At 32.2% G+C, this 11,006-nt stretch overlaps 1 protein-coding gene across 1 annotated transcript in view; it reads left to right on the top strand.

Moving 5' to 3' along the window:
• The first annotated feature begins 1,224 nt into the window (after window positions 1-1,224).
• LOC138715202 (protein Tob1-like) overlaps window positions 1,225-11,006 on the top strand; it is a 318,519-nt gene continuing 308,737 nt past the window's right edge. The window contains exon 1 of the mRNA XM_069847841.1: window positions 1,225-1,534. The gene's annotated coding sequence lies outside the window, so the exon portion shown is untranslated. The remainder of the gene's footprint in view (window positions 1,535-11,006) is intronic.

Raw genomic sequence — 11,006 nt, 5'->3', positions numbered from 1 at the left:
TAGTTTCGTTTTTTCTAACGTAAATAATATATTTAACAGAAGTAAGTATATTTCATTTATCCGGTTATTGGGAATACAACAATCTAATATACGTGTATTTATAAGCAATACACTCGTTTATATTTGAAGCAATGCTTAGAGTATTTAGATTAACCTCTGTTATTTTATATACGTTACAAAATACGTAAATGACTTATTTTAGTTACATTAAAAATAAGGAGGACGTCCGCTATAAAGACTCCTTTATAAGTTACATAATGGTATTTTATACACTGTGAACGGTCTACAATAATATTTCGGAACATATTTCTCGCTTTGTGGGTAGTTACAGGTCAACAGATACTGAAGGATGCATATGTCAATAAGGGAACACACTGTTATATGGAAATTTATGCTGGATCATTGTACAAAGGATTTTAAAAAGATGTGAAATAGCTGATCTGTTACTACTTCGAGCAATTTAATGGCTGTAAAATGCGAGCTCAGGTATACGACATGATAATGTAACAGAATATAGAGAAAACGTGACGTTACCTACATCAAAAATAAATTCCATAATTCTAATTTATCCGACAGAGAGGGAAAGAAAGATAGAGAGGAGCCAAGATAAAGACGGCATTACAGAGGAACTGGGGCAGAGTAAATTTCAATCCGTGACGGGAATGAAAATAAAAAAATAAAAAATAAAATTCAACAAGAAAAGGAATTAAAATCGTATGGCTCTTTTAAACTGGAATTAATGTCTTCCAGGACATGGTCAGTTAATTCTGCCAACCGTGCAAGCACACATCATAGAAACCAGTGCTAAAGGAAAGGAAAATTCATTCGTTTTAAAACCCTCTCGCACAGTAATCATAATTCTAAGCGTGTGTAACCCGTATACAAAAAATTCTATTCACTGCGTTTGGTTCTGGAAACGCCAACGTTCGCTAGCGGAATATTTTAGCAAATTTTTTCATCGGAGTTTTTCCTGGTGGGCTTGTAAACATCCACCCCCGAACCACACGTCGGGGATGCTATTCTTAATCCCAGTGACGCAACACAATGGGTTCCTGATTGTGTGGCGATTCCATTCAGGATAGGTATAGGTTATGTGTTCTTGATACCTCATTCGTCCGCTTGAGGCGTGACCGGCAACAACCGGTTGCCTATGGCAACGGCAAGTTCATGACGTCAAGTGATGACGTCAAGTGATAGTGATATTATAGGCAACGGCTGGGCAGCGTTTTGCGTTACTGTCGCTGTGGTCGCGTGGGGCGGAAGGTTTGTCTGCCAGGAGATAGAATAGTTACGGGTGAGAAAGAATAGAAGTGTACGAGTGTCCGATCAACAAACGACGGCAGTCTTTTATTTTCACCGAGTGAGAGAGAACGCTGACAGACAATTTTTTGTATTTTTGTACTTTTATACGTTATAATAAAATAAAAGCAAGACGAAAGGAAGAAAGAACATAACCAACATCCCCTCATTATTACGATAAGAAGAAAGAAAAATTAACAGATTCAATCCTCGAAGATATCTACGAACATTTAAGGTAAGATTATGTTACATTTTATTATTGTTCAGTGTTGTAGGTAACAAGTAGGCTTACATTAATTCAATATTAACACATCAGTGAAATAAGATAATTGAAAATTTTGCAAAAAAAAAAAAGGATAGAACAATTGGCGATTACCTACGTTTTAAAATACTATCTAAACATACAAGGATAAACTAAGCGATGCCACGAAATAAATAACACCTAATTCCCAAAATCGAATACCGAACGTTTTCACACTCCGTGTAAAACTGATTTTAACACATTAAAATATAGTTTTCACACGTTTTGCGCAAAAATTTCAGTATACAAAGAACATATTATAATGACAATCGAAACCAATCTACGTGAACTAAGTTATAACGGTTAGTATAAAAATAATTAATTACCATTAAATAAAGAATGGAAAAATATATGGTTATAAAGCCCACGTGTCACACGAGATATCAAAATTTATCACACGACATAACAAAAATTATCAATGTAAGATAAGTTTGTAGTGCGTGTGTTAAAAAAGAGCGATTATCAATAAATTTTGGTGTCACGATGAAATGTAAGCATTTCCAGTACCTTCAAACTAATTGATAGTAATAGTGTTCTAATAGAACTAATTGTACTCGTATTGTAATTCTTGTGTTATTTATGTTCCGTTGAAAATACTTATGTGGTATCTGAAGAGAATAATTAAATCGAGTACTCTGTCGTGATTTATTTACTTTTATTGAAAGAATGTGTCACTAGTTTGAAAAGTTATATATAAGCTTATTGTTGTTATTAACTGTTTCGTACCATTATTAATTTATAATAATTGCTTGTGTAGACCCTATGTGGATTAATACAACAACTGGGCATAATAAAGTAGCTAACAATTTACATTCGAAAATATTAATAATGCACATTAGTTAATATAATGCAATTAAATGCTTCCTTCCGTTTATACAAGACTTTCATTTCTCCTTAGAACAATCAAGATACATATCATATTAGATAGTCGCAATAGAAATAGCAAGTCATAACGCTAAATATTTCTTGATGAGGTTTTGTCGTTTCAATGAATTACTGTACAATGTATTAAAAATATATATGCTACTTCCTTGTAAGATAGCATGCAGATAGAAGGGTAAGTATGGGGGTTAATCGTCCATCTACTTGCATGGTTAAAATAAAAGAAAGTTTCAAAACATAATTATAATATTCCAGAAATACAAAGTTAAGTAACGTATTGCGTGTAACAGTAAAAACTCCCATTATACTTACAGACTTTAAGGGGAAACTTTCTGTAATGCATGACAATTATCTATCACAAAATTATATTGACCATTTTAATAATGACGAATACATATGGACATGCGGACAAAAATAAGGCTGCAGTTATTGAGAAAAAGAAATTTTCTTTGACAGAATATGTTTAATTTCACTATGCTACGGACATTTACACAAATTACCTTAAGAGAGTACTAAATAAAGTCCTTTAAAAACATTTGAAAGTCTGAAATATCATATATGAATTCGAGCGACTGACCAAGAAATCCCCTGCAATGCAGTTAATGTGTAGTTTAGAATGGCGAATGGTACATAATATGTTTCACAGGTGATTTGGAAAGAATGTGCAAAACAGTGTTCTTTGCCAAGTTTAGCACAAAGTAAGAATTTACACTGGTGTTGCTATGCAAAATCACTACACTACAAGAGTACATAGGCTAATTGTTTTCTCGACAAAATTATTGTAGTAGTTAACTCTCAGGAAATGATATAGATGACAAATGCTATACATCAGAATTATCAAATATTTTTAAACATGTTGACACATCCAGAGCGAAAATATTTATCACTTCCAATCGTCTACCGAGGAGCTGTCATGTGATAAGATTACATTACCAACTCAAATTTAGCTGTTTTTACAAAATTAAGGTGCAGTAAATTAGTATTTTAAATTAAATCCAGCGATATTTATGGTAATCTCGCGTTTGTCATCGTTCTTATTCAAAAGATCAAGAACAGAAAGAACCTATTCTTATTCTTCTCCTTCTTTTGCATCTTCTTCTTCTTCTTCTTCTCCTCGTCTTCTTCCTCCTAATCCTTTTTTCCTCAAGCGGTGCGAAAATAGGTTACACTACGTAACCTAAATGTCTTTATTGTTACGTAAACGTTTAAATTGTTATTAATTACCAAACTTTGGTAGGCAAGATTTGCCTCGTAATAAGTTTAAAAAGTCCTAGATTATTTTCCTCTATTTCTTTTTCTGTTTTAACATATAGCTTCATTCCTCAAGAAAAATAGGGTAGTAGATATCTACAAAACGGAAAGTAATAGATTTTTGCAACACTATAAAAATATTCATAAGTATCATATCTAATAATTTCTTCTACACTTCTTTGTCCCTTGCAATACCTGCGCGATCAAAGGTGTTATGTCATGCCTTCGACTATTGATACTGAATGAGCGTTGGTTCGAGTATTCATGGAAAAAAAAATTTTTCTCATGAAATTTCGGCCAGAATATGGAACTGTTGCACACCCTGTGTCGTTAAAAAATTGAGGAGCTACAGAAGACAGCGAAACTCGGTTCCGTGAACCAGCTATAACGGCTCGGGGATCGATGTGCCATCCACACGTTACCCCTGTTCTGGTTGGAGATCGATTGCCTTTGCTAAGGAATGTGAAAGTGAGGCGGCCAACAGTCGGCTGTAGGCCTTGGATCTGTATGGGCTGTCGCGCAACCATATTATTATTATTATTATTATTATTATTATTATTATTACTATTATTATTATTATTATTAATTACAGTTCATATTCTCTTCCAGTTGCAGATTTCGTTAAAAATACTATTCTCATATTTACGACAGGGTAAAGGTTGGTAATAATGTGATATGAGTAATATTGTGATAGTTCTTTTTGAGAATTTATTACAATTTTACTGAGCGAGATGAAGATTAGTTTTTTGCGTCAATGTATTAAGGAAATGTTCGTGGACAAGTTTCTGCACAAAACCGGCCCTTCTCTCGCTCAGTAAAATTGTAATAAATTCTCAAAAAAGGACTATCACAATATTACTCGTATCACAATATTACCAATCTTTATCCTATAAGTTAAGAGTTTTGAAAAGAGGATAGAATTTAAAGTATGCTTTAGATTAGGCAGGCAAATAAGTGCATAACAAGATTCCAAAATTTTTGTAATTTAGCGTATTTTTGTTTACAGAAAAAAATGTAGTATCTCTTCATTAATATGTTACATTATCTATTCTATGAAATAATAAACTAGATTTTTACTTATTATTATTATTATCATTATTATTATTATTATTATTATTATTATTATTATTATTATTAACAATCGGCTGGTAGGCCTTGGATCTGTATAGGCTGTAGCGCACATCATATTTTATTATTATTATTATTATTATTATTATTATTATTATTATCAAATTACAGTTTATATTCTCTTCCAGTTTTCGTTAGAAATAATATTCTTTCATTTAAAATATATCAGTTAAGTGCTTTGTAAAGAGGATAGAATTTAAAGTACGCTTTTGATTAGGCAGGCAAATAAGTACGTAACTAAATTTTAATTTTTTTTTTTTTAATTTAGCGTACGTCTGTTTTGGGAGAAAATTGTAGTACTTCTTCATTAATATGCTACATTATCTATTATATGAATTAACAGACTAGATTTTTACTTATAATAATAATAATATTAATAATAATAATAATAATAATAATTATTATTATTATTATTATTATTATTATTATTATTATTATTATTATTATTATTATTATTATTATGAAGTAGCTATAGTGATCTGCAGTAATGTGTTGTTGTTGTTTATTGTTAATAAAATAACATTGACAGAAATACAATCTTAGTTCTTCCCTGAAGGAGTAAAAAACTCGTGCTCAGGGAAATATCTAAACACAAAGATAAACACAAAGATAATTTTTTGACACAAACTGGGTCAAGAAAAAAAAATTACAGGATTAAATTAAATTTAAAAATACAATTTCAATTTTAACAATTTAAGTCATACAAATACATATACATATTAAATCAATATATATATTCTTTAAAAATTAAATTCCTAACGCTACTTTTGAAATTCCTGATACTAAAATTTTGCAAATCTGGATATTTATGAATTATTTTATTGTATAACCTTGGACCAAAGTAGGTACCATGGCTCAGAGCTGTGCTTGTGAAACACTTTGGTTCCTCTAGTCGTATAAAATCGGATCTTTTAGTTCCATATTTATGATGATACAATTTGAATTTATTACGGTTTTTATGTATGAAGATTAATAAGGCTATATAATAAATCTGTTTAATTTTCAAAACATTAAAATCAGTAAACAAAAGCTGAGATGAATAAGCAGTTTTTACTGTACATTTTCTTCCACAATAAAATACTAATTTTTACTGCAGTTTTAATGTTTTTGATCCAGAGAAAATACTTGTATTTTACGAAAACTCGTCTTTTTTTTATTCACTGATTTATAGGACTATAGTGGATCACTATAGCTTTCCCATTATTATTATTATTATTATTATTATTATTATTATTATTATTATTATTATTATTATTACTTATTATTATTATTATTATTATTATTATTATTATTATTTATTACCTAGAGAATAAAACATAATATCACTACGTAGTGACTGTCTCAGGAATAAAAGAATAAAATAATAATGATTGAGTCAATCATCAGGTGTCTTTAATGAACATGCAGTACAAAGATTAAAATAACGAATAATGACGCAATTCAAAATTTTGTTTCCGAACTTCAGTATTTTCTCCCCCACGTGATTTAATTCCAATGTAACTGTTAATACCTTTTAGCGTAACCCGCATGAAAGAAAATCTGCAAAAATCTTCTTTTACGTGTTCTCACAAGAAATGGAATTCATTCCACGTGCACAGCAAGTCGTGATGTGAAGGCAGTAAACAAATCTGTTTCATAACAATTGTTTGCCACGACGTAGGGTACATTCAGCATCAGTATCTGTGGTTCCCACTACATCAAGGACACTTTTTATCGTCTCTTCCTTCCCTAATTGTGCGATTTCCTGCTTTTTTCTCATTCATGTTTAGTCATATAAATTGCATTATTCTCATCCTCAATAGGAACTGTTTCAGGAAGACATGTTCTGAAATATTCCCATACGTAGGGTACTGTACATATGCTAATTTCCAGACGAATGCTAATACTTGAAAAGATTCTTAAAACGATTTAGTTATTTATTGAGTCTAGATTAAATTTTAGAATATCTACATCGTGAAGTTCGGAATATCAAATAAATTCAATTTAAAGACATCCACATCAAAAGTGTGAAATAATTTAATGTAATAGATTAAAATTGAAACGCGTTTTAAAACTACAGAAATAAATTTTAAATTAGTATTTTGATAATAACCAATGGAGGCCTCGGTGAAGCTACTCCCATGAGATTCTTAGATTATTACTAACATTAGAAGGGTCCAGAGCCATAGTGGGCCAAGCGCCATTAATTAAAAACAGATAAAGCAAGGGTTAAAGTTAAGTAAATACCATAGTTTAATGAAGATTGACATATCATTTAGTTTTAATGTGTATACTTTATATTACTTGCTATATTTTTCCATTGAATTATGGTAATAACTTCATTTTAACCTTTGTTTTCTACGGTTTTAGTAAATGGCGCTTGGCCCACTATGGTTCTGAACCTTTCATTTATAAGGTGTAGTCTCGGATACCACAGAAAGTCTACGTAATATAGTAGATGTATAAGATAATATCGGAACAAATATAAATATTATCTAATTGAAAGGATGAACTTCGAATATCATCGTCCTGGAGAGAAAGAATAAGACGTCTAAAAATCATTGGAGAGATCAGGAACGTATTCAGATTAAACGGAACAGATCTTGGAATTAAGCGGAAGATATGTATACCACCACCACCACCACCACCACCACCACCACATAGTTTAATATTATTACGTCTTGTTACGAATCTGTCAACTACAGAAATTAAAATTAGAATCGAAGACTGGACATAAAAAAGGCTAGTGACAAACCGTAGAAAACAGAGCTGTATAGTGCGACTAATAATGTAATAACGGTATCATATGTTTTGCATATCTATGGGAGAAGCTAAGCCCTAAATAAAATTACAATGGAACTTATCATTTATGTTAGAGAATTGAACCCAAGACATGAACTCTTTTTTTTTCTTTTTGAAAAACTAATTTTGAATTATATATGCACTTACAGACTTTTTATGTCCAGTCTTCAATTTACCAGATGTGTGAATGTTCTAGTTTAGAAATGTCAATCCTAGATTGTGACAACATTTAATAATGAAACTAAAATTTGACATTTGAATAAAAAAAACATTTCATCTGAATTAATAATTGATTATAGGAAAAAAAGTTCCAATTTAAAAAGGTACACGAAAACGTGTCCTAGCAAGGGAATTTGGAGCTGAAAAAAAACTGGGTATGTGAAGTAGAAGCCTGTTGGCCATTCCGAGTTTCGCTGTTTCACTAAAAGGAATTTAGAGAATTCTGAAGGGGAAACCTAAAAGCTACCACATAAGGAGTTGAGATAAAAAAAACAGTCGCGGCCGGAAATGGAACACGCGACATTTTCTTGGCAGGCTAATGCTCCACACATTCAGCTATCAAGGAGATCATATTTATTGTCCCGCACATTACAATCAACAGAGAATAGAGCGAGACAGAACGCGTGGACCACGAGGCACGAAGTTGCTCTCGTGTATTTCTGTTTGCATAGCATCATGAGTGACGTCAGAGTAAACCTTTCAAGTCAAAACGTTACAATTTTTCCCTCTCGTACCTCGAACATCAAAATATAATTCACTGGATTCGTCGTTATGTACTATCTTATGTACATTTAGCATAGGCTATTTAGGAAAATTTCCACTAGATGTAAACTCAGCAAGTCTCGAATATTCCATCGGTGATAAAATAAAGCATGTCTGGATGGGTTGTCATGCGATAGATAGCACACACTTATCACCCAGCTGTTCACGTCTTGAAAGAATGGCTATCGTGTTAACCTGCAGGCCATGAAAGTTGTTAATGTACATAACGTTTAACATAACCGATAAGCTACTTCAAATTCCTCCTTTTAATTCACAAAAATAATATCACCACCAATATCATTCTTTGTCGTTATCATTGTCATTCTTAGCAGCGACAAGAATTTGTTTCTTTCAACTCATTTTACTTCTCACTGTTAATGGGGAATGGGGTTATGTCCAGTGCAGTCATGGTAATTTTTCTCTTGGCCATACTCCCCACCCCTTGTTTTCTCCCTTGACATATATTTTACTATCTTCTTTCTATCTCTCCGAGTGTTATTTAATGGTATTTTTAATATTAAAGAAGTAAAGGAATTGTTTTTCTTTACATTTTAATTGTACAAGTTTGATTTAAATAATACACCATGTAGCCCCACCGTAGATGCACACTTGTCTCGATGAATCTTGGAATGTGTATTTGCAGAACTTCTTCTTTTTCAACCATTATTTTATATAATTCTGGATTCCAGCGCTGCAGAGGTGGACAATTTTTGTTTATGAACATCAAACAAAATACATTAGGTACAGCAAGAGATGATCTAAGATCTGTACAGATCTCCTTGTACAAAACTTAGACACCTATATGCCGTTTGGCTCCGTACAGACAAAATTTTCTTTTCCCCATACGGTTAATTAAAAAAATTGTAGTTTCTCATACGATGTATGACCTCCATGACAGCACTCATTATGATCAATGTATTTTAAGTAGCTGCAACTGTACTGGTTGTCCAAATGATGAAAATGAGTTTAAGGTTACCGCCACTGGAAGAATATGTCGATTATAAGTTGCATTCTTAGTTAAAGATATTTCAAATATTTTTAGTTCCATAACTTTCAAGTATTTTATAACTTGGATATAGGCGCACGATGTCTACTGTCAAAAAATTGAGTTTGTGACCATTTATTATTGTTATTATTTAAAGCAAAATAAAAAAATATGATGTAGTTATGTAGGCTGTCTTGCATGTATGTGTTGTGTATATTTAACGTTAGTACTTATTGTTGAATTTAAAAGGCCCTAATAATAATAATAGTAATAATAATAATAATAATAATAATAATAATAATATTTACGGGCTAAGTCTCTGTTTACTTTTCCACCAAAACTCATTGAATTTCTTGGGTTCAAGTTCACAAAACTTTTGAAAAATTCTCATGGTCTTCTACATGACTGTCAGAATTGCTTCTAAGTTGCAATTCTTAATAATGCTCTCCAACATACTGAATAACAATAACAAAACAACAACAACAATAATAATTTACAATTTAATTTTTATAACCGATATTATTTATAATAATAATATAGCTGTAATATACATGGATACATATATTACATAGGACTACATACATACATACATACATACATACTGTATATATATATATATATATATATATATATGGTAGAACTGGGTCAGTCAAGATTAATTTTAGAGTTAGGTAGTAATAATGCACCCTAAAACTATTGGTGATGTGATTTCTCATATATCTGTGTGTAGATTTGTAATGAAATTATTACAAGAAATTACACAGTTTTCCGGAGTTTAATCAAAATCTGTATTAGTGTAAAAGTGTCCAAAAGACCCTTTAGTGGGATCTGTTGGACAGAACATTTTTGACACATTCTTGTGCATGGTAACATATAATTAAACAGATTATCAGTACAGAATGATACAGAATGACTCTCTTTGACATATCGTTGTCACACTAGACACTTTTTACAAGTGAGCCGCTTCTTCCCTCTTCCGCCAGCACATGATTCATGGTACCATCCTTTACATTTCTGGCACAATACCCAATCATCTGAAAATTTTTCGTGGTTCTTGTCATAGTAATGTCCTCCACACTCTCCACAATAATCCTCACTATCACTCTCACCTTCAAGGTCATTGTCATTTTCACTGCTGGTTTCCTCTTCTGGGAGTTGACGTTTCCTAGTGGTAGCCCTCTGGGATGTCTCTTTTGACAATGGTGTAGCGTTCAAAACTGCTCTGAACTTAGATTTTCTCCCTGAAGTGCTCCTTTCAATTCGGGGTATGGGTGAAACATATTCGAAAGGAGTTACTGCTGGTGAATTTGAAACATCGTTCTTCTTCATGGGCGTGCTTGCAATGGTGATGGCTGCATTATTATCTGTTGCGTTGCTATTACTTTGTTCTTGCGTTTGTCCGAAACCTTAGACGGAGCAAGAGCAGCATCCGGAATGGCGTGTTTACTTATGGGATACAAGCCACACAGCAGTACTCACTGTCCAACAGTCCCCAACCTGCAGCTGAACAAAGGAACTAATGTCACAGCTCTCCGAACGACTGCAGAGACCGCAGCTTTACATGTCATTACCACAAGCAGTTACGCTTTCACGTGGAAGCTTACAATTCATCATCTG

The sequence above is a fragment of the Periplaneta americana genome, chromosome 15 (genome assembly GCF_040183065.1).
Source record: "Periplaneta americana isolate PAMFEO1 chromosome 15, P.americana_PAMFEO1_priV1, whole genome shotgun sequence".
NCBI lineage: Eukaryota > Metazoa > Arthropoda > Insecta > Blattodea > Blattidae > Periplaneta > Periplaneta americana.
Note: the sequence above shows the minus strand (reverse complement) of the source record. Positions and strands in the feature narration are given on the sequence as shown.